The sequence below is a fragment of the Camelus bactrianus genome, chromosome 32 (genome assembly GCF_048773025.1).
Source record: "Camelus bactrianus isolate YW-2024 breed Bactrian camel chromosome 32, ASM4877302v1, whole genome shotgun sequence".
Taxonomy (NCBI): Eukaryota; Metazoa; Chordata; class Mammalia; order Artiodactyla; family Camelidae; genus Camelus; species Camelus bactrianus.
In genome coordinates, this window is record NC_133570.1 from 17,388,109 (window position 1) to 17,414,775 (window position 26,667).

The 26,667-nt window shown below is 52.2% G+C and overlaps 1 protein-coding gene across 4 annotated transcripts in view; it reads right to left on the reverse strand.

Annotated features, from left to right (window-relative positions):
• The window catches only part of TPST2 (tyrosylprotein sulfotransferase 2), a 47,780-nt gene extending 21,113 nt beyond the window's left edge, over positions 1-26,667 (reverse strand). The window contains exons 1-2 of one of the 4 annotated variants that reach the window (XM_074355867.1): positions 26,548-26,635; positions 20,025-20,142 (exon numbers count right to left, since the gene is read on the reverse strand). The gene's annotated coding sequence lies outside the window, so the exon portion shown is untranslated. Of the gene's footprint in view, positions 1-19,988; positions 20,143-26,547 lie in introns of all 4 variants that reach the window. The other 3 variants (XM_074355866.1, XM_074355868.1, XM_074355869.1) reach the window with 3 other exon arrangements.

The following is a 26,667-nucleotide window of genomic DNA, read 5'->3' on the forward strand; positions in this document are numbered from 1 at the left end:
ACCCCTCTCCATCACGCCATCTGACACCCCCTTATTAACCGTCTCTTTATTGGGGCTCAGAGAGGCGGGTTCACCTGCCCAAGGCCACACAGCTGGTAAGGAGGCAAGCTAGAATCTCCCTCTCTCTCTCTCCACAGCCCAGGCTCCCAGATCCAGGATCGCCCCTTCCTGGCTACCTATGCATTTTTACCTAAAATGATCAAAGCAGGGCCCCCACATGCCATCCTGCCTCCCCCTCTGAGGCCCAGTTCAGCACATGCTGGGACTGGGGAGTGATGAGGGAGGGGGTCACGTCACCACCCCCGTACTCAGAGGCTGGGTGTCTTAGGTCAATCCAGCTCTCTGAGCCTCAGTGTTCTCATCTAAGAAATGGGAACAAGATTGGAACAAACAGAGCTGTGAGGAACATAACATCCATCATGCCTAGAACGGATTGCAAAAATGTGAGCATTAAATATTCTGATCACTGTCACCAGGCACATGGATGAAGACTGAAAGAACACAAAAACTAAGAAGCCAATGGCCTGGTGAGGTGGGGTCAGCCAACTTCCGTGAAAGACCAGAGAACCAACAATTTCTGCCTGTGTGGCCCAAAAAACAGCCGGAGAGGACACATCAAGGAACACACGTGGCTGGGTTCCAGTCAAGATCGTAAAAATCAGGCGCCGAGCTCGATGTCCGCTGGCCAGCGTGTCAGGCCCCTGATCCGTGGGCGCTCCCCCTGGAACTTGGACAAACCCACAAAACACAAATGCAGGAGCTGCTGTGGGAGCCAGTATGTACTTGGGTTCTAGGCCCCATCTCGGAAGGGCCAGTGGGAGGACTCAGGTGGCCAGCCTTGGGTGAGTGAGAGAAAAGTGGACAACTCAGGAAAACAAATAATTGATTTTCTTTAAAATAAAAGCGCAGGCACACACGGGGAATCAGCCCACGTCTGGTCTGCTGCCAAGTAACACTTAGGGAAAAAGACCTGTGTGTGCCTGGAGCTTTGACGTATGTTTTGCCTCTAACAACAACCTGGTGGGGGGGGCGTTATTATTAGCCCATTTGACAGAGGGGGAAGCTGAGGCTCAGAGAGGTCAAGTGCTCAGTTCGAGGTCACACAGAGAGGAATGAGCGGAAACTGACCTGCAACCCAGATCTGTCTGATGCCAGAAGCCAAGTTCTTAACCACTACCCCAAACGCCTACGCTGCCCAGCACATAAATGGGGACCATGTGTGTCTGAGGTCACGTGGTTGCTCAGGGCCACGACCACGATCGGCTCAGCCTCCTGGCTCCAGTCCCCCAGCCTTGCCCCCAGTGCCTGGAGCGGCCCCTGCTCTGGGGCTTCCTGTTCGGGAACACGCAGGGCCTGGCCTGATAAAGAGTATAAACAGGAAAGGGCCAGGGTGACCTTGCAGGGCCCAGGGTTTCCTGTACCCGCCGCACACACAACCCTATCTCAATTCCTCTACTAGAAGCTGCCAGGACTCAGGGTGGGGTCGGGGGATGAACACTGAAGTGGGAGCTCTACACAGTGGCTTGAGTCCTGGTTTTGGTGATTACTAGCAGTGCAGCCCTGGTTGGAGTGGGGGAGGCAGAGAGCCATGTTACCTAACTGCTCTTTGCCTCAGTTTTCTCACCTGTGAAATGGGGATGCTAACAGCAGGAGGGAGGTTTAATTAAATAAATGAAGTGACTGACAGTGCGCACTCAGAGCTTTTTTACTGGATTACTGTTATTTCTTCCCTTTAAAGTGATTTGAAACTTTCATGTACATCAGAATCACTTGAAATGGTTAAGACACAGACTCCTGGGTCCTGCCCCCAGATATTCTGATTTGGAAGTTCTGAGATGGAGCCTGGGGAGCTGCTCCTCCCCTTGCTGTATGAAACACTGTTTGGGGCACTGAATTCAGCACTCAGGGACTACTGACTGGCCAGGCAGGGGAAGTCATACAGTCAGAGCGTGGGGACCAAGAGTCTGACAGGCCCAGGTGCAATCTAGGCTCACCCACTCGCCAGCTGTGTGACCCTGAGTCAGCAGCTTCTCCTCTCTGGGCCTTACTCACCTCATCCCAGAATAAGGATGCAGACTGTGCCCGCCTGGCCGGCTGTCGTGAGGCCAGCACCGGGCATGAGTTTAGTGATAGCTGCAATTTCACACTAATTGTTTCTTAGGAGAGACACAGGCCTGTCGGGAGGAATGTCAGAGCAACAGACGAGCCATGCAGAGGGAGATGGATGCCAGGACAGGGACGTGCATGTGGCTATGGGAGCACCTGCCCGCACAGAGGACGCCCAGGGCCACGCTCAGCAGACAGATAGACTGGCACCACCACAGGCAGCGTCCAGCACCATTGCTGACCTCCCACAAGAATGCAGAGCAAGAAAGCACTTCTCCGATCAGGCCACGGATAAGACAGGCAGACAGGGAAGCGGGTCCCCAGCTCACACAGCCATGCCGGGCAGCGGCAGAACTCACCAGGGCCCAACCGATCGGGTCTTTGACCTTTCCGGTGTCACAGATCCCACCAGCCGTCTGGGGAAACCAAGGGACCCTTGCCCAGAAGGGTGTTTTTCAATGGAATCAAATACAGAGGAGTAAAAGGAGACCAATTATATAGTCAAGTCTGGCTAAGAATACAATGATTAAGATGTACCTGTAACTGAATCACTATGCCGTACGCCAGAAACTAACACAACATTGTAAATCAACTAACTTCAATTGAAAAAAAATTAAAAAAAAAAAAAAAGATGCTGTGAGAGTTGCCTATATGCTCCTTGATTAAAGCAATGAATAACCAGACCGAGGGGTGGGCCTTGTAAAGACTGTAATTTGCATGGAGTGACAGGCAGAGTTAACTCGAGCAAGAGAAATATGATATGAAGTTATATACATGGTTTCTTTTTTTTTTTCAGAAAGTTGAGTTTGTTTTTCTTTTAACACTTTATTTTTTGTTGGTTTTTTTTTGGGGGGGGGGATTAGGTTTATTGATTGATTTTTTTAATGGACATACTGGGGATCGAACCCAGGACCTCGTGCATGTTAAGTATATGCTCTACCACTGAGCTATGCCCTCCCCTGATATATATGGTTTCTGTTGGTGACCAAGACCCAGCTGCCACTGCTCCTACAATTCTTGAATTTTTTTTATAGAATAAACACAAAATTTTATAGAATAAACAAAAAATACTCCTGTGATGACTGCCATTTGTCACCTACATTGACACCTACATAGATGTTCATTAGGGTAAATAGAGATGTCATTTTTTTTCCCATCCAAAATCCCGGGATCCTGGGGACCATCTGAGGACTATGGCTCGGTGAGCCGGGAGCTGCACTCCTGCCTCAGGGGGACCTTGGGCACCCGTTCCTTCTGGTTCCTGCCCATTTCCTCCCTCCACCATCAAACATGAGCGTGGAAAGTGTCTGTGCCAGGAAAAGTCTGATGGCATATTCTGGGGACGTGGTTTGGGTGTTTTGATTTTCCTTAGAAAATAAAAGTCGGAGACAATAGAACTATTATGAAAGAAATGCGACATCCACCCACGCCGGCAGCACACACCAGCACGTGACCCTGGAGATTAACTCAAGTCAGAAGTGCATGGAGGACACTGGGGACTTGAGGGAGTGGGGGTGACCTTGGCCTCAGACACACGGTGCACATGGCCCCAAGGGGAAGCAGAAGGTGAACAGAGCCCCAGGCATGCAGTTGCACCTGCCTCTGCCCCAGACTCCACAGCGGTGCCCTCTCCTCTCCCTAGGCCTTGGTTTCTTCATCTGTAAAATGGGTCCAGCAAGTCTTACTAACCAGGCTGCAGGGAGGATGTAAGTGAGATGGAGGCTTAACTGGGAGGAAGAGCAGAGGGCTGCAGCTACTACTGCTACCTACGGGTCCCCAGCGAGTCTACCAGCTCAGCCAAGGATGGGCCATGAGACCTGGGCCTGCTTTAACTTCAACAGCCTTGGTTTCCTCATCTGTAAAATGGGCCTGACCTGCCTGCCTCAGAGGGCTGCTGTGATGACCACTGCGGTAGGTGCTTAGGGCAGGACCGCAAAGCAGGAGGATTTTAGTAAATACCAGCTCTTAAATTATCATCATCTCTCATTAGATATCCTAACCACATACTCCACAGTACAACCATAACAGATCTGGATACGTTTGTAAGAAAGGACTCATTACCCTGCAGGACATCTGGGATGTGACATTGGAGGATAAAAAGGTTACCCAATCCCACTCTGGTATTGACGTTGGGAAAATACTCCAGAAAGGTCCACCCTAAAATGCTAACTGGGCTTCATTTATTTCTCTAGAATTTTCTAACTATTCTACGGTGGATATTTACCAATAATGTGATGTAAAAGAATAGAAAAATGGAACGGGGGTGTTTTCTAGGTTCGTTGCATAACACTGAGCCTTGAGCTTTGGAATACAGAGTCTGCCTTGGAGAAAGCCCAGAGTCTGGCCAAGGTCACACAGCAAGGTCATGGAGCAGCCAGGCCTGGGCCTGGCTTTCTGGACACCCCAACCCAGACTCCTCTCTGTCGGCATCGTGCTGGTTCATTCTCCTGTTAAGATGAGGCAGGCTGGCCTCTTGGTGAAGAGTCTGGATCTGGAATCAAACTGCAGATCCTGGCAGGGCCATGAGCCACGTGACCTTGGGCAACACGGTTAGCTCCTGTGGGTGTCAGTTTCCTCCTCTATACAATGAGAATCAGACTTGCACAGTGCCATATGGCTCTTGTAAGGGTTAAGTAAGGTAACGCATGTAAAGCACTTTGTATCATGCCTACTAAACAGTAGGTACTCTAGGCCCTATTATTACTCAACAGGTACAGGGAGACATTTAGATTTGGGTACTAGGGAGCCATGGCAAGTGTTTGAGCAGGAGAGGAGCAGTATGACTCTGAAGCTATATGGGGCTAGCAGCCAGTGCCCACCTACAGAGACTGTTTCTTGCTTCACTCCACACCAGGTTGGGGAGATCTTTCCATATCTTCCAGATCTTTCCACCATCACAGGCTCCACATCCTTGGCAGTCCTCCCAGTGCTGCTGGGCAAAACCACAATGCAACTCCCACAGGCTACACCCCTGCCACTTCCAGGCTTGCCCACTTCCTGGGTATCAGCTGGACTGGTGAACATCAAGTGATCAACAAGCTGGGGCACTTGAAGCAGCCCACAGAGCCTGGTGATGACCAGGAGGCCCAGACACCTGGCCAGGGCCACAAGGTGACAGAGGAGACATGGCCCCTATGCCAGAGCCAGAAAGACTGGTTTCCAGCAAGCCTCGCTCCTACTTTGCTGGGTGACCTCGGGAAAGTCCCTTCCCATCTCTGAGCTCAAGTTTGCCCATATGCAAAGATCTCAACTGCTTCATCTGCTAAGATGCAGCCAGATGGCTGCAATGCAGTAAACCAACAATGGTTTCCTCTGACTGCGCTCCCACTGTGCGCCAGGCACTGCGCTGGGCGTGTCAGGTGCACATTAAACCCCCACACCCTAGAAGTGGGTCCTTGTGCCATTCTTACTTTTCAAATGTCCTTAATTACTCAAGTCACAGGTACCACCTCCATATTTAATAATAACAGAGAAGGCTTCAGTCTCCTTGGAGCAAAATCTCCAACCCTGTCCTCGTTCCCCTTTTCTAAGAGGTAACCGCTGTCGACCAGTTTGCTGGCAAAACCACCCACACCTGCTTTCTATGAGGTTACAGCCAAATTCATATCTGAATGGAAATAACATAAGGCCTCTCTCCCAAACACCCATCCTTTTATCTTTCCATTCATCCGTCCCTCCCATCCACATGCTGTCCTACCATACCAGTGGATCTCAACCGGGGTGGATTTTGCCCCTCTGGGGACAAATGGCAATGTCTGGGGGACAATTTTGGCTGTCACAACTCAGGGTCATCTTATGGGTAGAGGCTGAGGATGCTGCAATGCCCAGGCCAGCCTCCACCCCAAAGAATCATCCAGCCCCAATGTCAGTAATGCCAGGGCTGAGAGGCCCTGGATCACGCATCTCCTGAAGCTGGCTTGCTTCACTCCACACCAGGTTGGGGAGATCTTTCCATATCAGCATCTTGATTCCGTCATGCAGTAAACGTTGCACGGGCACCTACTGTGCACCAGACCCTGTTCTAGCACGGGGCCATATCAGTTAATAACGCAGGCAAAGCCCTGGGCACTCAGAGGGTGCTGCCTTCCTCTTGGGAGACAAGATGCACTGAAGTGCGGGACCCCAGCAGATCTCCCTCCCTGTTTTCAGTCACTCCAGAGCATCCCCAGAGGGGAATGGCTGACCTCTCGCTCAGCCAACGCCTTCCTGATGGACACTTAGGCTGTTTTCATCTTTGATGCAATGCACCCCATCACAGAGGAATAAACCTCCTTGTGCCCATGAGTGAGAGGCACCCCAGGACCTTGCTAAAGCATCAGCAGGGTCCCCTGGAAGCTTGTTAGTCCTCTCCCGGACGTACAGAATCAGAGTCTGCATTTTAACCAGACCCCAGGTGTCCCCAGGCACATTAAAACTCGAGAAGCATGGCTCTACCCTAAGTAGGTACCTAAAAGCAGTCAGCTGGTTTGGGGGCCACACATCCTCTACATTTCAGCAGAAACTGCCAGTGCCCCCCAAAAGACCCCCCTCCCAGCGGTCTACAATTCTCCCATCTGCACCTACTTTGTATCATCAGACGTTACTGTTTTTGCCAAGCTGACTATTCCTCCCATTTTCCAGATGTGGAAACTGAGGCTGAACAAGGCGTCAAGACAACCAGAACCTGGGGTTGATGGTTTCTAAGGCCTCTCCCAGCTCTGGCTTCTGGGATCTGGCCACGTTCTGGGCATGTGCCACGCCAGCTTCCTGCCCACGCGCTCTGGCTCCCAGAGAGCAGCTCAAAGCTGGGAGGCAGAAGGGCTACAGCTCAGCAAGCAAAGGACGAAGTCCCAAGAGAGAGAACAGGCTCTGCAGAGGGTGGGGGAGCTTCTGGAAACACCACCGGGGAGGCTGGCCTGTGCCCATTCATGTCCAGTCATCCAGGACAAAGGACCAGCTGGGGGCATGGGGGAAACCTGCCCTTGTCACACACAGGATGTAACACCAGGGCTCTGGGATAAGGGCGAGGATGGGGGCCACATAGCGGAGGGAAAGGGCTCTGGAGCCAAGGAGCAGGTTGGGACCCCAGCTTTGCTCTCACTAGCTACACATTGTAGCCTCAGTCTCCTCTCCTGAAAAATGGGCTCATGCCACTCACTGCAGGGGGCTGCTGGGACGACTTGTGTGCAGATCAGTCAACAAACAGCAGCTGCCAGCTGGAGCCCTGCCTTGGGCTGGCATGGCTGCATTCAGCTCACCACCTCCTCCCGGCAATCGGCTGTGGCTGGCACTGCCATCCTCCCCCCTTGACAGATGAGGAAACTGAGGTCAGAGAGGTGCAGCGCCCCTTCCTTCATCGTACACCGAGCTCTGGCCATCAGAGTAGCAGCGACCTTGGACCCACGGGATCAGATTCCTCATCTGATCACTCTCTGTCAAGCTGTGTGATCCTGGGCAAGCTACTTTACCTCTCTGAGCCTCAGCTTCCAAAGCAGTGAAAGGGGGACATTGCGCAGAGACTGGAGATGGGAAAGCACCCTGGAGACTGGAGAAAGTACCAGACATTCCCTCCCCTGCGGGTCCACTATCATCCCCAAAAGACCCACTCTGGGAAGACCTGTCACCCCTGAGCAACCCTGGTCTCTTCTGTTCTCTGGGTACAACAAGGGTGAGGCCAGGCAAAGCTGGTGGCCCCCAAGGAGAGAGCGCCACATGCTCAAGGTCACACAGCTGGTAAACAGCGGAGAGCAGGGCCAGGCCGCAAGAGGTGGGATGTCAAACCTGAGAGGGGTCCAGGCAGCAGCCAGGGTGGCGGGGAGGGCCCAGCTGGAGCTGGTGGGTTTCGGGAATGGCGGTTACGAGGAGCAGGAAGACCTGTCCCGGCTGAGGGCTCTCCTGCTGGCTCTGAGCTGCGAGGCCTCTTTGAAGGATCGGTCAGTCCCAGGATGTGCCCGCCTCTCCCCAGACGCTCCTCCTCCCGCTGGGCCCAGCCTGGCCACCTGCCTGTGGACTGGCAGCGGGCACTACCTGTCTGGGACACCAGGGCTCCTCTCTGCAGCCACGGCCCAGGCCTTCCAGGCTGTGCTGTCTCCCTATGGCTGGTCTTGTCCCGTCCTCTAGAACCTTCTCTCACCACTGTGGCCAAAGGGCATAGCTACTTTAGAAACCTGACCACATCACCCCCCGTCTAATCCCTTTCGTGAGCCCTCCACCCCAGCATGACAGTCCGGCTCCTCCCTGACAGTTTATAACAGCAATATCCAGCAGAAGTTCAAGGTGAGTCGTACGTGGAATTCAATTTTCCAGCAGCCACATTAAAAAGGTAATAAGAAAAAGGTAAAGTAAACTTAATAATGGATTTTATTTCACCCAATATATCCAACATATTATTATTAATCAATATAAAAATGATTAAGGAGACATTTTATCCTCTTTTTTCTTAGTACTAATTCTTTGAAATCTGAGTGTTTCTTTCGCTAGCCCGTCTCCCTGAGGGTGATAAACTTACAGAGGAAATACCTGACCTGGAGTTAGAGTTCATAAAATCTACAGCTGAAAGGGTACATTCACGTCCCAGGATAGTTTTACACACATTTCGAAGTTTTCCAAGAACGGAATGGGGGATCTGTTTTGAAATCTAAATTGAAATGATGTCAATATAAAAAAAAAAATTCAGATCTTCAGTCACACTCGCCATGTTTCAAGGGCTCAGCAGTCACATGTAGGCTGTGGCTCCCAGAGCAGACACACAGGTGAAGTCCTTCCTTGTCTGGTCCCCACAGCCCTCTCCCGTCTCATTCCCAGCCTGTCCTAGATGCGAGTGAAACCTCCCAGCGTGCCCCGAGTTCCCGCCCCCATGATTCATCCCGGCCCCTGCTCGGCATCCCCTGCTTCCTGCTAATTCCCACTCCTTCCTCCAAGATTCATCTCCAGGTTTCGGCCTCTGTGCAGCCCTCTCTGGCATCCGCTGCCCAGGATAATACTCCTGGTCCCTCCGCTCGTTCCCCTCAGTTCAATGTCACATGGTTTTGTAATCGTCTACCTTGAGGTTCCCAACCTCAGCGTGCTTGATTTGGGCCAGAGGATTCTTGAGGGGGCTGGCCCGTGCCCTGTCAAATGTATAGCAGCATCCCTGGCCTCTACTTCCTAGATGCCAGTAGCATGCCCTCCCCAAGTGGTGGCAATCAAAACTATCTCCAGCTATTGCCAAGGGTCTCTGGGGGCACAATGACCCCTGGCTGGGAACCAGTGCCTGGCATACAGAAGGCACCTAAGTGCGCACCTACACAGAAGAGACTTACCTGAGTTTACTCTACCATGAAGCTCACCTCCTCCAGGAAGCCTTCCATGATGCCCTAGCCTAGTTAGTGCTTCCCCTGGGTTCCCACAGCTCCCTGCACTTACTCCCAGTGCAACCTCCCCCAGGAGAAGAAACTGAGTCTGGTTCACTGCCGTATTTTCAATGCCTTGCCCGAGATTGGTATATAGTAGGTGCTTAATAGGTATCTATAGAACTGACCTGAGAAACAGGGATAACTTAGGTTGAAAAAGCCTCACGGGGCCAGCTTTGCCTGGCTTAGTTCAGGGCTCTTTCATGTCCACAAAGATGCTAATCATAGTCACAGCTCCGTTTACACACCAAGCACTAGGCTACATACTCGGCAGGGCTGAGAGAGGGCAACTGGGGTCCAGACACGTGAGGGCTTGAACTCTCTTCAAAGCAATAATTTGGGGGCTCAAAACTCTGGTTCCTCCTCTCACTGATCAAAAGAACTTACACGTGGAAAAAGATATTTGCAATACACACGGCAAACAAGACGTCTGCATCCAGCATATATAAAGGGCTCTGTGAAATCAGTAAGAACAGGACAGGCAACCCATTAGGAAAATGGGCAAACCTGAAGAGATGCTTCATCCAAGAGGTTATCTGAACAGTCAATAAGCGTACAAAAGGGCGCTCAATCTCACTATGCAGCAGGGAAATATGTGCAAAGTAAAAGGACAACGTGGGGCCACTATACATCGTAACAGGCTACCAAAAAAAAAATAGGATTATACCAAGTTCCACGTTTCAAGTTAAACGTCCCACGGGTGGGAAAGTAGCCTGGCACAATCTCTTTGGCATAAAGAGACGAAAGCTGAATGTGCACCTTCTGTGCAATGCAGCCATTCCACTCTTCAGCAGATATCATCAGACAGGCACCTGACGGTTCATGCTTCTGTCTATCAACATCAACTATCAACACGTTCCCGGCAGCACTATCTGCAATCACCTCCTGCCCCAACCTGGAAATGACTCAAACACCCATTAACAAGAGGATGGATAAATACGTCGATACAAATAAACACGTCTCTCCTGACCAGCCAGGGGAGAGAACAAGCCAGAACGTCACATCGCATGGACGAATCTCACCGGATATTCTGCTGGGAAACTGGCCCCCAAAGCCAGTACAAAAGAGAACGTATAAAAAAAAAAAAAGAGAGAGAGAGAGAGAGAATATATGTTTTTATGTATCTAAAGCACTTTATAGTTTAAACGCCTATAAAGTACAAAGACAGGCGAAATTCAGCTTGAGTAGGAGACTCTGGGATGGTGATGACCCTTGGAGGGGGGGCGCGCCTGGAGGGGGCACAGGTGTCTTGAGGTGGGAGAGGGGGTGCTGGGTACATGCTCTTTTTGATCTGAGTACTGTCACAAGGGCAAGTGGATCTTTGGAAAACTCACCGAGCCGTCCCCTTCCAGTGGGCACCTTTCTGTATGTATGATCGACTTCAAAAAAATAATAGTCCTAAAGCATCACACTTCACCAAACCCGGCCGAGCATCCCCTCACCCACACACCTTTCCTGTCTGTGACAGAGGAACACACAGGACTCCATTCATTCACTCGATTAACACTCGCCACCAGGCACTTCCCCAGGGCCAGGCTTGGTGCCAGACACCAGGAACATAAAGGTGAATTAAGCTTCGGCCCCCAATGGTGCCACCCACACCCCAGTGCCTGGCACCGCCACCCCCCAACCCACACTCAGTAAATGAGCTGCCAGGTTGGGATGGCTTCTGATCCGAGGCCAAGGAGATGATGCCAACTTGGCTTCCTCTCTGTCTCTCCCCCTGGGTGCGAAAAAGTTTTCAGGCTTTTTCCTTATGTTGCGCCAAACCCGGCCATCCTGGCCTGGGGAGCAGGAGTCTCACACAGCTACTTGCCTGCCACCCTCTCTCCTCCCAGCCGCCAGGCTTCCCTCTGCTCCCTGTGGGCCAAGGTCTCTGGGGTTGTCATCTCCAGCCCACATCTCGCTCCTTGACACCAGACACGGCCATTAACTCTGTCCTCATCACCTCCACTTGGCACTGAGCTGGGACCTCAAACTGAATGCATCCAAAGCTCATCTCCCGGTTTCTCACCTTCATTCACCCAACTCCAGCTGGGGGGCAGCTCAGTCTGCTCAGACTGCAAGCCTCGGGCAGAGGGGTGGGGGCAACAAAAGCTTTCGCTCCCCTCTGTGTCTCCCAACCCTCCCAACCCGGCAGCCAATCCTATCAACAGCGCCTTCAAAACAGCCAGGCAGCGATTTCTGAGATCTGACGCTGAAGGCACAGGTAAGAGACAAACTGGGTGTCATGAAAATTCAAACATTTTGTGCTTCAAAAGAGCCTGTCCACGGGGTAAAAAGGCGACCTCCAGAATGGGAAACTACCTGCAAGTCACAGATCCGAGAAGGGACTGATATCCAGGATCTACAGAGAACTCCTGAAACTCAACAATCCCAGACCAAACCACCCGATTCAAAAGCAGGCAAAGGACGCAAAAGGACGTTTCTCCAAAGAGATACAAACGGCCAACAAGCCCATGAAAAGATGCTCAACGTCAACGAGTCATCAGGGAAATGCAAATCAAAACTCCAGTGAGACGCCACCTCACACCCATCAGGATCGCAACAGCTAGAAAAATGAACAGAAAAACAGAAAAAAAAAATAACAAAGGTTGGCCGGGATGCAGAAAAAATGGGAACTCTTGTGCATTTGTGGGTAGGAATGTAAAATGGTACGGCCACTGTGGAAAACAGTACGGAGGGTCTGTCAAAAATGAAAAACAGAACTACCTTATGATCCAGCAATTCCACTTCCGGGTATGTCTCCCAAATTGTTGAAAGCAGGGTCTCGAAGAGGTATTTTTACACCCAAGTTCACAGCAGTGTCACTCCCAACACGCTAAAACGTGGAAGCAACCCAAGTGTCCATCGATAGAGAAACAGATCAACAAAGTGTGGGCTAGCCGTACAACGGAGTATTACTCAGCATTAAAAAGGGAGGAGATCCTGACACAGGCTACAACCTGGATGAGCCCTGAGGACATTATGCTCAGTGAAATAAACCAGGCACAGAAAGACAAGTACTGATTTGCACGTACATGAGGTCCTCAGAGTAATGGAAATCATGAAGGCAGAAACTGTGCCCGTGGTTGCCAGGGGCTAGGGGATGGAGGACAGGGAGTCAGTGTTTCATAGTTAAGAGTTTCAGTTTCCTAAGATGAAAAGAGTTATTGGGATGATGGATGGTGGTGATGGTTGTAGAGCAACATGAATATGTTTAATATCACGGAACTGTACACTTAAAGATGGTTAAGACGGTACATTTTATGTTGTGTGTATTTTAACACAACAGAAAAATCCCCACTACACCAGAGCCGGGACCCACTCACTTCACATCACTCACACTTGCTGGGTGTTTGTATTTTGTATAACCACTTTGGTCCAAGGCATCTTCATCTCTTACCTGCCTAACTTCTAACTGGCCTCATGGATTCTGCCCTCCTGTCATCTGTCCGTTTTCCGTTAGCATCCAGAACAACTGCATGAAGATGGAAATCACATCCTGGCCCTCCTCTGCTCTGAATCCTCCTGTGGCTCCCACTTCACTTGGGAAAAGCCAGTCTCCATAAGTCCTCAGGCCCTACAGGCTCAACCCTTGTCCCTTGCCTTTCCATCTTCATCCCTCTTCCACCCGGCCTCACTCTCCTCCAGCCACACAGCCCCCTTGCTGTTATGCGCAACCGACTCTGCACCAGTTGTCTCTTCTCCCCAGCGCCTTCCACTGGCTAACCCGGCCCGTAACTGACTTCCTGTATCACGCACTCACTGTCTGGGGCCCTTGAGTGCTTTGTGCATCAGAGTAGTGTGTGACACACATGTGGCGCTCAAATATTTACTGAGTAGAATCCTCACTCTGGGCCCCTCTCCACTTGGCAACCAGGAAATACCCGACCCCCTAGGGCGACCTGAACTTAGCACATTATGTCCCAAGCTCAGCCCCACCCATCACCTCCCTCCTGGTCCTTCTGCTCCACCCCTCCTCTCTCAGGGTGGGCAGGACACTTTCTACTTGCATGAATGACACGGCTAAGCCTCCCCACTGTCCTCAGGAGGTCATTCTTCCCCTGGCTGATGGCTACCTCGTTATCTGACCCCTGAGCTCTGGCTCAACGTCACTTCTATCAGCCACGGGGGCGCCACACACACCCCTGATCTGCGGATCCACATTCTCAATCTCTCTCAGGCTCCATGAGAGTGCGGATACACGACCCAGGCCTGGACAATGACAGCATTCTGCTCCAGGCCCCAGTGTTGGTTCAGGGATAGATACACGACTCAATCTAGGTCAGTGGAAGTTGGCTAGAGACTTTTACCAGATCCTCTGGAGAAGCTGAACAAGTAGGGTATGGGGCTGTCTCTAATCACCACTTGCGAGCCTGCCTGAGACTGAAGCCAACCCAGGAAGGCGGAGCTGACAGATGGAGACATGAATCTCTGACATGAGTTGGGCTCCTGGATCCAGTCATGCCTGAAGCCAATCCTACCCCTCAATTTTTTAGTTAACATGAGACAATAAATTTACTTTTTTACTTAATTCCAAGGGAGATGGGTTTCTGTTTATCAAGAGCCCCTACCAACAGGTACCTACATACACTTTCCCCAACCTTATCTTGGCCTGTTATTGCCTCAGGTCAAGCATCACCTTTTCCAGGAAATCCTCCCTGAACACCCCAGACTGGATTAAGCACCCTTCTATGCCTATCCTTCACCATTCTCTATGGTAACAGCTGTCTATCCCTTCTTGAATGTAGGGAGCTCATGGACTGAGGGGTCCTGCAGTCTTTAAGAAAACTTCTTTTTTTTCTATTCCTAACCTTAACACAGAGCTTGGCACACCCACAGGCATTCATAATTTATTTTCTGAGATCACTCTGCAGATCATTACTTTTCCCTAGATACCACAGAGTGATGAGAGAATGGGTTTTGCAGGAAGATAGAGAGGAGTTTGAATTCTTCACCTATAAGCTTTGTGACCTTAAGCAAGTCACTTAACCTCTCTGAGCCTCATTTTCTTATCTATGAAAGAGGAGAGTGGCTAAATATACACAAAGGCCTTACTGGAGCAGAGTACCATGTTGGAGCAGAGTAAATGCTCCATTAAGGGCAGTGCCTGCCTCTACTTTCTCCTCCAGGACACAAAACCTGCCTTTCTCTTTCATTTCTGTTCTACCTCTGGTGTGGGCATCTGTCAACCTGCCTGCTGAGAATGCATTCTCCTGTCTTCTGGGATCTGTCCTTGTGACCAGGATGGGGCTGACCCCATGCCCAAGACCAGCATCTGAGGTCTGGTCAGTAAGAGGATACAGACACTCATGGATGGGCACGAGACTCCAGGTGGGTGAAGAGGAATCAATACTAGGATTTGCAAGAATTATTAGAGAAATGGCTCTCTTATAGCCAAGAATGCTAAGTTAGCAGGATGTATGCCTGGAGATGTTATTGGGGAGAGCGTGCCTGATAATGAAGATGCCACAGAATAAAGCCCACCTAAAAGACAGAGAGCAAAAGAGACAATGCCCTGATACAGTAGGGCACCTGGATACAGCTATACCTGAAGGCAATCTACCTTCAGACTTACCATTTACCTAAGCCAATAGATTCCTTTATTTTCCATCTTCACTATTTTAAATTAGGATTCTATCACTCACAGTCAACTTATACACACATAATAGGCTGTTTTTGACCTCTGCATGCTTCCCACTCAAGTGGTCTCCTCCCAGGCCCCAGAGTGATTTTTTGTTTGTTTGTTTTGACAAAACTAAGCAAAACTGATTTCTAAAGTCTTATTTGAAGACTCACAGTGACAGCTGGAGCCAGCTAACCACTCTCACTTCTGTCCCAAGGGCATGGATTTGAGTCTTCCTCAGGAGAATATCCTTACCAGAGGTCAGAAGGTTGTTCCGAGACATTACGCTTAGGAAGTCTTTGGCTAACTTCCTCCTTTCCCTGCCCCCTAATTGTAGTTTATGGCTCTTCTGATTGTATTACCATCCACGTCTTTGTTGTGGAGGTTTTGCAATGGCCGATGGCCAAAAAGGTAGACAGGCTTGACCAAGAACAAAGCAAGTAATGAATACTTGCTGATGTAATGTTTCCAGATAAGACGGAAGACCCTCTCATGGGGGGGGGGGGGGATTTGGTGGGGGTTTTAAGTGCACAGTTTGCAGGCCTGGGTCTGAGGCAGCACATCAACGGGAATCCAGTTTCCTAGGACATTAACCTGCCCGCTGCCTCCCTTCTGAACAAATGCAGCCCAGGACCAACCAGGAGACCCTCCTCCCTCTCACTTGCTCCTGAAGCAGGCAGAAGAGGAAAAATTTCAAAGACTTTGAAAGCTGCTCAGAATATGAACGCTTTAAAAATCAGAGGGAGGAACTCATGAGAAAGAAGGGGTGTTTTCTCACGGTTCACTGACTTGCGAGGCCAGATTCCGAGTGAGTGAATGGCCTTTTCCTAAAGAAAAGTGGCGAAGAGAATTGGGGCCTTGAGGAGGCCTGGGACCTTGCTGGAGAGTATTTCCATCGGCCGACTTGCCTGGACATTGCCAGGAACAGAGCCAGGGAGCAAGATGCTGTGGGAGGCAACCCTGAACTCCTCTGGACCTGTTTCCTCATCTGTAAAATGGGTGAACAACAGAATCCCTGTTACTGTGAATTATTGAGCACCTCTATGCATCAGGTACCATATAACTTTACCTACAATCTTCCCAGCAACCCAAGAGATGGTCACCAACATGATCCCCATTTTACAGGTGAGGAAACTGAGGCCCAGAGAGGGGAAGGGGTTGGCCCAAGGGTTCACAGCTTGTGCACAAGCCAACTCAAGTGTGCCTGACCCCAAAGGCCCTATCTTTCCACCACATCAGGGCTCCTCTTGATGCCAGCCCCATGAGTCATTATGAGGTTTCAATAACATCACACACAAAAAGATAAAGATGCAGCTGTCTGCTCAGAAACTGGCAAGACATAGGGAGTCAGGGATTTGAGAAATGAATGGCTGGAGAGAGAGGCACATCCCTGGAGTTGGCATCAACCCCTCTGCCTGGGCTCTTGCTATCCCTGGTCCTAGGCGGAGAAGGTCCCAGGGAGCAGAGCTGGGTTAAGGCAACAGTGAACAATCACCTCCTTTCAGGGAAGAGGGACACACCTGGGTGTCCTCGCTGTCCAGAATGTGGGCTCTCAACCGTGCATCTGACAGTGCCCAGCACTTCCTGCCATAAGCCCAGCCCCACCAGGAACGTGCCACCCACCAGCTGACCCCACCAGAAGCGGGCCAGGGAGGAGCCGTCCTTTCCCACCCACTCTTGTGGGGCTTCACGCCACACTGGTTTTTCTGGCCCATAGGATGAGAGGACGTGCTGTGAACCTCCCCACCCCGTGCAGCCCAAGACCACCCAGGGTCTCCAGCAGGACCACCCAGGGTCTCCAGCAGGAAGACATGCTTAAACCTCTGGGGTTCAAGGCAAAACTCCAGCCTTTCCCACCTACCGCGACCCCACCAGTCTCACCCCCCAAATTCCCCCTTGGAGCCCCGAGTCCTCCCAGATGGTGGGTGGGGTTCGAAGCCCATCCCTCCACTTCCCCAGACAAGCAGTCCTATTCCCCTGTGCTCTGTTTCTTGCAGCTGAAAATGCGGATAATAAAAGCCCCTCCCCGGAGGGTGAGATGAGTTTGTACCTAGGAGGCCCTCAGGGGAGAAGCTGGCACACACGAGGGCATCAGTGATCACCGGCTATGAAGATCACGATTTTGACACCAAATGCATTCTTGTCCCTATACTGTTACTGACACTGTGCCTTCTTCCTACAACACCTCCCTTCCCTTCTCACCTCCTCTAATAATTACGGTGATAACAGAGGTAAAAACCTGCCTGCACTTGCACACAGGTGCTCCCAGTTCTCAGGCCTTCACACTAGGACTGAATTACACCAGCAGCTTTCCTGGTCCCCCAGCCTGCAGGCGGCAGACCACGGGACTTCCCAGCCCCCATCATTGGGCCAGCTAACTCTTGAAATAAATTTCTTACATCCGTCTGTCAGACCATCCATCCGTCCATCTCCTATTGGTTCTGTTTCTCTGGAGAACCCTAATACATCTTCCTTCGTGTCCATTTCTTCCCCTAAAACATCGGCTCCCCAAGGGCTGGGACGGTCTGCCTTGCTCACTGGCTGGCTCTCCCGTGCCTAACAGAGTCCAGCATATAGTATTTGCTGCATCAATGAGACCCCACTGAATCCTCACAAAAAGCCACTGATGTATGTGATGACAGGATCACTTTAAAATGAAGACATGAAAGGTACAAATAATCAAGAACATCACCAAAGGCCGCATGGCACTAAATGGTAAAACTCAGATTTTAACGCTGGGCTTTTGGATGCCAAGCTCCTGCTCTGACTGAGCAGGGGAATCCCATGTCCCACGTGGGGCTCCACCATGCAACCTGGGAAGCTGCCAATGGGACTGGTCTTGAAACACATCAAGGCTGTACTTGGGGTGGGGGGACATTCCCAGGGGACTTTCTCTGTGCCATCAGAGCCTGGAGAAGTCAGATCTGAAGGGGCTTGTGGAGCAGCTACAGCCCCTGCTGAGAGCAAGCATGCTGCCCACCCGCTGTGAGGTCAGCGACCTCTGACCCCACAGAACTGACGCCTGTGCAATCCTTGAGTGTGTGTCATCACCTGGAGGATACAGAAGGACAGGAAGGATCCCCAGGGAGGAAGACCTCGTCGAGACCCCCAGCAAGTGGGTAAGGTGGCCTCAAACCCGAGTCACCCGCTTCCTGGAAGGGCTCTGTCACATGACACTCACAGGGGCCACCAGAGCACCCACCAGCTCTCCCTGCCGCCTCCAGCTTGCAGGGGGTGGGGGACCCAGACCCCACTCTGTCCTGCAAACCTGTTTTCATGATCCTGAGCGAGTCACAACTCTCTAGACCTTGCTTTCCCATCCGCGAAAGGAAGGGGCTGGACTCCATTTCTAATCTCGCCATTCTCCCCCGGACTCTCAGCCCTCAGATCATACTGCTGGCCTACGGTGCGCTCCAGGGGGAGCCGTGAACACACTGCATGCTGCCTGCCAGAGGAGCTCATGGCCTCTCTGTGGCCAAAGAGCAAAAGCAATACCTGGCAGGGCCTCACACCTACTCCTGGAGCCACGGAAGGTGACACCCCCCACCCCAAACCAAATCAAACCCAAAGTTGTATTCCGCCCTCTTGCAGCCAACCCCGGCTTCCTCTTCCTCCCCTGCAGCCTGGGGCCAGCTGGGCGGGGTGAGGGGCCCTGGGGGTGGGGTTAGCGGGTGGTGGGGGTGGGGATTCAGAGCCCTGGACTGCAGGGTGGCAGGCCTCCTGACCTCCCTCTCTTCACCAGGGAAGCTGCACACACCATGTCTCCCACGCCTCCAATGGGGATGCTTGGCCGAGCCCCCGGGCTCTGTGCGGGTTCTGATGGTTCTAAGGCAGGATGTCACTCGCGGCCAAAGGAAGTGGGACAGAGTTTCTAATGAGAGCAAGGAAGAGCCGTGTTAGCGAGTGTGCGGGGGGGAGGGGAAGGGGAAGTGGAGCAGGTGGGGGAGGGAGAAGACTGATAGGGACAGGGAGTGGGGTGGGGAACCAGGCATGGGGAGAGACACAGACAGGGGTCGGGGGACGAGAAACAGTGAGAGGCAGAGAAAGCGCTGATCATTAAGAGTTAAGGTAGCTGCTGGTCTGGCCCCTCCAAAGCCCCCACCTCCTGCCATGGGGCTCCCCAGATTCCCACTTGCTGAGGACCACCTTTGCGACGTGGCTACAGCCGGAAGCCCCTTGACTCTCACCTCCTTAATGTTTCTCTTCAATGGATTCAATATTGTTAAAACATTTTTGAAAGATACTCTAACCTCACCCTCAGCTTAAATTAAAAAATAACAGCAAAAACAAACACAAAAGAAGCAATCCTTATGTCTCCAAGCTGAAGGCTGCCGCCTGTCCCGGGAGCCCCGCAGAGGTCTGCTCTTAGTAAATCAGGAGGAATCTGGAGAGAAGCACGGAGTTAGCTGAAGACTTTGTCCGGGAAGTCATCAGAGGATGAAGGGGAACTTGGAGAGGAAAACTCTTTTGTATTCTCCAGGGTAAAGTCCAGGGTCTCCGACGTGGCCAATTTTAACAGCCTCCCTCCCCCAACATACACACACATACTAAAATGTCTGTGTCATGAACTCTACCAAACCTACAAGGCCACAATTTTGCACCTGTGGTTCCCTTTTCCTAGAAAAGCTTTCCTGCCTTCCTCTACCCAGCTAACTCCTATTGGTACAATCAGTAACCCCTCCACCAGGGAGCCTTCCCTGACTGCCTCTCATCCCTGTGCCAGTGTCCCCCAAAGAGCTGAGCACCCTGCATGGCCCCCCTGGCTCTCTGCCTCCTCCCCTGGAAAGCACAGGGCTGGGCATCCCCCACATCCTCCCAGGACTCCGCAAGGCCCCCAACTCCTAGCATGGGTTGCACAGCCATTTGTTGACTCAGTGGGAGGACAAAGGAAGAAATGAAGGTACCAAGCACTCTGGGATGGGTTGAAATCAAACCAAGACCTTGTCTGTGCTCTGCGAAAATTTTCCAGGCAGAAGTTCTGATGTGACAACAATGAGCTGACCTGGCTCCAATCGGCCTCACCCACTTCCTGGCCCCTGTGAGCCTCAGCTTTCTCACCTACAAAATGAATACAACAGTGTTACTACGATAGATAGCGTTGAGCTAAGAAAACTACCCGCAAAGAACTAAGGACCCAGGAGGCATTCAAATGTTAACTACAATCATTATTTTTATTACCACCTGACACTCACCAAATCACAAAATAGTATTATGAAGGGACCCAAGAGATGAGTAGATCGAGGTTGCCAGGCGTTCCGTAAAGGGCCCAAGAATCATCACTTTCAGTTCTGTGGACCACACGGTCTCCACCGGAACCGCTCGACTCTGCCACTGTTGCCCAGAAACAGCCACAGACAAAATGTAAATAAAACTTTATTCACAAAAACAAGCAGTGGGCCACATGTGGCCCACGGGCTGTGGTTTGCCAACCTCTGATCTAGGCTGTCTCTGCTCCAAGTGTGGTCTTTAGAGAAACTATCCCGGAGTCCCCTGGGAGCTGGGTAGAACGGCAGTCACCAGGCCCTGCTCCAAACCTGCTGAGCAGAATCTGCACTTTGGGAAGGTCTCTAGGGGATTCGTGAAAGAGTTCAAGTTTGAGGGGTGCGGTAACCGACTTCCCAGCTTGGCACCTTGGGTCAGAGATGTGATTTACTCGTTTTCCTGTCTGATGCCTTCGCCAGGCGGTTCACTCCAGGAAAAGTGGGACCTGGTGGCTTCCTGAACTCTGCACCCCAGCATCTAACTGAGAACCTGCCACGTGTCCTTCTTCAGCAAGTCACTGAGTGCCCAGTATGACCCAGGCCCAGTGCCATGGGCTGAGGACATGGCAGTGACCAGAGACACTAGAGGAGGCATCACTCAGTGGCTCTGAGCAGGGATGGTTGGATGGATGACTCCAGGAGGCAGCCACTGGAGTTGGGCGCATCTGGGTTGGAATTCCGGTGCTGTCATATCAGGCCTGTGTGACCCCAGGAAAGTGACTTGAGCCTTAGTTTCCGGGAAATGGAGCTGTTAATAACAAATGTCTCCCTGGGACCCTGTGAGGACAGGGAAAGGGTATGGGGTGGTGTCCCCACAGCTGTGCAGGTGGTGGAGATGCGCTGGAACACAGACATACACTGGCTGGTACTCAGAGCAGAGGGACCTTGGCTGGCCCCAAATATTTCCCAGCGGGTTAGCCAGGGACCTGAGCCAGGTAAGGTGGGACCCTGGGGCTCAAAGATAGGGGTTCCTCACTCAGGGAGTGTGGAAGTGGGATAAGGGCTGAGTGTGTAAAAAGCCTTGAAAGTTTACAGTGGCAGAAAAGGTATCGGAGGCCTCAGACAGCCTCAGATGGTCTACAAAGCAGAGCTGGAAGAACTCTTGGAGAACACTGAAGCCAGTGGTTAAAAATACACATATTGGTTTTTTAAAGCAATGGATCTACTTGTTGTTCAAGTGACACTCAGGCAGGTCCCTGGTGTCCTCAGAGCGCTGAAGATGTGCACTGGGCTGGAGGGCCCTCGAGGCCAGGAGAGCCCAGGCCATCCATCTCCGGGGCAGCTTCAGGTCACTCTGGTTTGGCCCAAGCTCCTGAGTTTCCTAAAAAGTGAGACACTGAAACTATTCTCTAAAAATATTTGAATGTCTTCTTGTTTTAAAATCAAACACTATGGGGGCTAAACAAAAACCATCCCAGGGGTCGAAGCCATTGACTGACAGCTTGTTACAGCCCAACCGCCCATTTCACAGGTGGGGAAACTTGAGTCTCAGAGAGGGGAAGCAACTGGCGCAACGTCACACAGCGATGTGGAGGCAAAGCGGGGATCCAGCTGCCTCCAAGCTCTAGCCCACCCCAAATGCTCACAGGAGTGGGGGAAGTGGGAGGGAGTAGGGGGACTTTGGAGGGAAGGAATCTAGACTTCACAAGCCAAGAGCCCTGCTCGGTCTGTCTGTCCAGGAAGGCGTGTGATCAAAGGGGCAGGAAAGAGGATGAATTATTATTAATGACACGTAATAATTTTATCTTGCTGTAACATAAAAGAATAATTCGATAATAATGAAATGATAACAACTGACATTTTCTGAGCATTTTCTACATGTGAGGCATTAAGACAGTATTGAGAATGGGTAAGATGGTAATTTCAAGTGTAGATCCTGGATTCTAACCCCGTCTCTCCCATCCTAGATGGGCGACCTCGTGCCAATTATTCCACCTCTCTGTGCCTCAGTGTCTACACCTCACCAGGCTGCTGGGAGAATTAAACAAGTTCAAGTACATAAAGTACCTGGAACACTGCCCGGCGCCCACTAAGCCCTGTTGGCAGTATACTTGTATTTACTGCCTCTGGACAGCTGGGGACACCGAGGCTCACAAAGGGACATGTTGGAAGACTCCAAAGAGGTCTGACCCTGGGGTCTGGCACTTTGCCTGGGTGGGTACTTGACCCCCACAACCCCTCCCGTGTAACACAGGAGGTAGGACCTATTTGCACCTCTGTTCTGCACGCGAGAAAATGGATGCAAAGGGAAGGCAGCCGATGAACTCAGACACATCGCCCTTGAGGATGCTATCACCAAACCCACTTTCTGGCCACCTCCACCTGCCCGCCACCTCCTGGCCACAGCCGCCCAGGTCAAAAGTCTGGCTGATGCAAGAATTCACTTGGCAGACGGGCCGGCTACCTGCCAGCTGAGCACGCAAGATAACAAAGGCTCCTCCTGGGGCACGTAGGCACTGCCCTCTGCGGTCCCCCTGCCATTTCTGGGGAATGGACCAGCTCTCAGGCACCTCTGAATGAATCATTCCCACAAACCCTCGGGCCGCAGCAGCCCCTGGGGTGGAGGAGACCCAAGCAGGGACATGGGAAAGCACGGGCATCCCAGAACCTTCCCTGGTGCAGCCCCGGAGAGGGCAGATGACTCTGAGAGGACAAGGGGCTTTGCATGTGTTAAGAACAGGTGACGAGTGGGGAGGGCAGGAGCTGCCACCCAAACAAGCTTCCACGACGATGCCACATGGCAAAACGAAGCCACACAGGCCACACCCGGGCTGTCCAACCACCAATACCAGCCACTTCTGACCTGCCGCTCTTGCTACAAACGGATCCAGAGTCACGTCAATAATGCATCTGTTAACACAACGCTGCAGACTGACTACACTTCAATAAAAAAAAAAATAAATAATGCATGTGACAGCCTCACTGATCCCAAGGTGGTACTGCACCCGAGTTCAGACTCAGTCCACCCCCATTCCCCGGCAGAGAGGCCCAGAGAGGGGCAGCCCCTTGCCTGCCTCCTCAACCCTGTTTCCATGTCCCCAGGCTGCCTTCTTCCAGCACAGGAATTCAGGATTTAAAAAGGCCAAGAAAGGGAAAGTCTGCCTGAATGCATAAAAGCAGGAGAGGCTGGACAAGGCCACCAGAAGGCACGGTCTCCACGGCCCCCCCTAAAAAGGAGCTGCCCAGGCGAGGCGAGGTTGGTGGCTGGGACCCTGGTACACACAGATCAACGCTGGCTGAAGGTCCCAAAGCAGTAGGTGACAGGTTCAACCTCAGGAAGAACCAATGACCTTGGAGCAAGGGATTGTTCTTCCGCCCTCTGACCTGGGCTCTTCCTGGGCAGCCTCACTGTCACCGAAAGCCAAGAGTGTGAGGGGAGAGGTGGGCATTCCAGGTGCGGGGGCGCCACCTGGGAGAAGGGTTGAGATGTTTGTGTGTCCGGGATGTCACAGGTGGGACGTTGTTAACTCAGGACTGCTGGTCTCAGGCCTGGGAGTGACACCACTTGAAGTAAGCGGTGGCTCACTTAGGCCCCCGACTTAGGCCTCCCCACCAGGGGAGGTCACCTTCAAATGAACATGGAGGTATGGCGGCAGGGTGAGCACAGGCAAGACCAGACCCTATTTTGGAGCCAAGGGACAGGCTTTCCCTTAGGGCTGCCGTCTGGGAAACCCTCCAAGGGTCTCCCTGGCCTTCAAGGATCCTCACTTGTCAAGGGACCCCCGCTGGCCTGGAGTGGGAAGGTGTGAGCCATTTCCCCCCTTTCCTTTATCCCACGCACAGGTGCCTAAAGGCACTACCAGACCCAGCGCCAGGTCCTGGGGTGGGCACCAAGAGCCCCTGGCTTCCTCATTGCCACCCCTTGTCCTGTTCAGAGCCTAGCAGTAGGCCCTCAACCAATGTCCATCACTGTTACGGGAGGGACGTGGGGCACCTGTAACTCAGCTAAGCGCTCCGCAGACCTGATCTGTTTCCCTAATTGATGGTCCCGGAGGTTCCCGGTCACTCTGCATGGTTACTCTGCTAATGAGGAGCTTAATTTCGTGTGTTAGACAATAATTTACAACTAGCACATCAGAGCCGGTGATTTCCAAGATCACAGCCACGTAAGACTAAGTTCAAGATTCTCCGAGCCCTCATCTGCTGCTGGTGGGATTGTAAAGTGGTGCAGCTGCTTTAGAAAACAGTTTGGTGGTTCCTCAAAAGGTAACACGTAGCGTTACCATGTGACCCCAATTCCACTCCTAGGGCTATGCCCCAGAGAACTGAAAACACACACCCACACACAGACTTGTACCCGAATTTTCACAGCAGCATTATTCAAAATAGCCCCAGAGTGGCAACGACCCAAATGCCCAACAACTGATAAATGGATAAAGTGCGGTATATTCATACAACGTGTTTAGCCATAAAAAGCAATGTAAATACTAAAATAAACAAGGAATGAAGTACTGCCGTATATTATCACACGGACGAACCGTAGAAACATCCTCAGTGAAAAGTACCAATCACAAAAGACCACAGGACACGATTCCATTTGTATGAAATGTCCTGCCTAGGCAAAGCCATAGAGCCAGAAAGTAGATTAGTGGTTGCCAGGAGCTAGCGGGAGGAGGGATTGAGAGTGACCGCTGATGGACCCAGGGTTTCTTTTCGGGTAATGAAAATGTCCTAGAATTAGACAGTGAGGATGGTTGCACAACTCTGTGTATATCCCCCAAAACCACTGAATTGAATACTTTAAAAGGGTGGCATATGAGTTCTATCAATAAAGCTACCATTTTAAAACTTACATGATCTTTTTTATAAAGATGATATAAATATATACATTAAGTAAATAATAGCACAACTGGGATTCAGTGGGTTAAAATGGTTCATAAATGATACAATAAACCCGATTTTACAGTCATGAAAACTGAGGCTGAGTAAGGGGGAATGACTTGCCCAGGCCACATCACTACTAAACCAGAGTGAGTCACACTGAAGTATGTCCAAACCCAGAGGCCTTGCCTAACCATCAAGCCACCCAGCTGAACGAAAGGATATGAGATGGGACACAGGTAGAGGTGCCCACAGCCCAGAATGGGAGACAGACCTGTAAAGAGGCTCACAAGTGTGGGAAAGGGCCAGTTACCTCTGTGGGACTCAAAACAGGAAACCCCCAACAATGGAGAGTTCCAGGGAGGGCTTCCAGGAGGAGGTGCTGTTTGAGGAGGCTTCTGAAGGATGAGTAGGAGTTTCCCAGCCCTCCTCCCCAACATCTCTACAAGACTCATGAAGTCAGGGGGCCTGAGGATGAATTTCAGCTCTGCCACGTCCTAGCTGTGGGATCTAGGGCCATGGACACATGATCTTTCTGAGCCTCAGTTTCCCCATCTGCAAAATGGGAGGCAGGCAAGGTGATAGGCCTCTCAAATTATTACACTCAATCGGATGGGTCCCACCTTTCCTTCCCAGGGGACGGGCCTTTAAGTGGAAAAGCCAGACCCTGACCTCTGTCCTATATAATAATAACAGACTGTGCCCAACCTTGGTGATCATGCCCCCTTTCCCAGTCCCAGGTTTACGGGGAACCTTCCGTTCAGCTCTCACTGAGAGGGGGAGGTTGCAGGGCGGTGAGATCATCTGGTTAGATTCCTCCCCGCTCCTGGTGGATGACCCCTAAGTTCACCAGGGCTGCCCCTATAGCATACTCTTGGCGCCCCCCTCCCCAGGCAGCGATTTCCGCCCCCCAGTCCCTCCGCTTTAGACATGCCTTGCAACTCCACGGCGACTGCAAGTTAACTTCCACGCGCCCCTCGGCGCGTCCCGGCGCCCGCGTTGGGGGCCCCGCGCGCCGGGGAGGGGTCGGGGACTCAGACAGCGGAGATACGCCGCCTCCCCCGTCAACACACACAAACACACTCACACACGCTGAGCGCCTCCCGGACGCAGGGTCCGAAGCCGGAATCGCGGTCATAGGGGCCAGGTCTCCGCCGCACCCGGCAGAAAGCGCTCAGAGCGCCGGGCGGGTGCGGATTCGCGCACCGCCCGCCCGCGCCGCCTCCCTCCCAGCACCCAGCCCCGGAGCCCGAGCAGCCGCGCCGGGCCTGGGAAGAAGCCGCGAGGGCCGAGGGCTTCCCCGCGCCCGGGGCCGACCTAGGGGCGGCCACCTGCCGGCGGCTGCAACCTAGGGCCCCCGCGCCGCCCCACGGCCACCTACCGTGCGAGGCGCGCCGAGAAAGCGCCGCGCGCCCAGCGACTCGCGGCTCGCCAGCCTCCCCGGCCGGGGGAGGGGGAGATGCCCGCGCCGGGGGCGGAGCCGCGGCGCCGTGACGTAGAG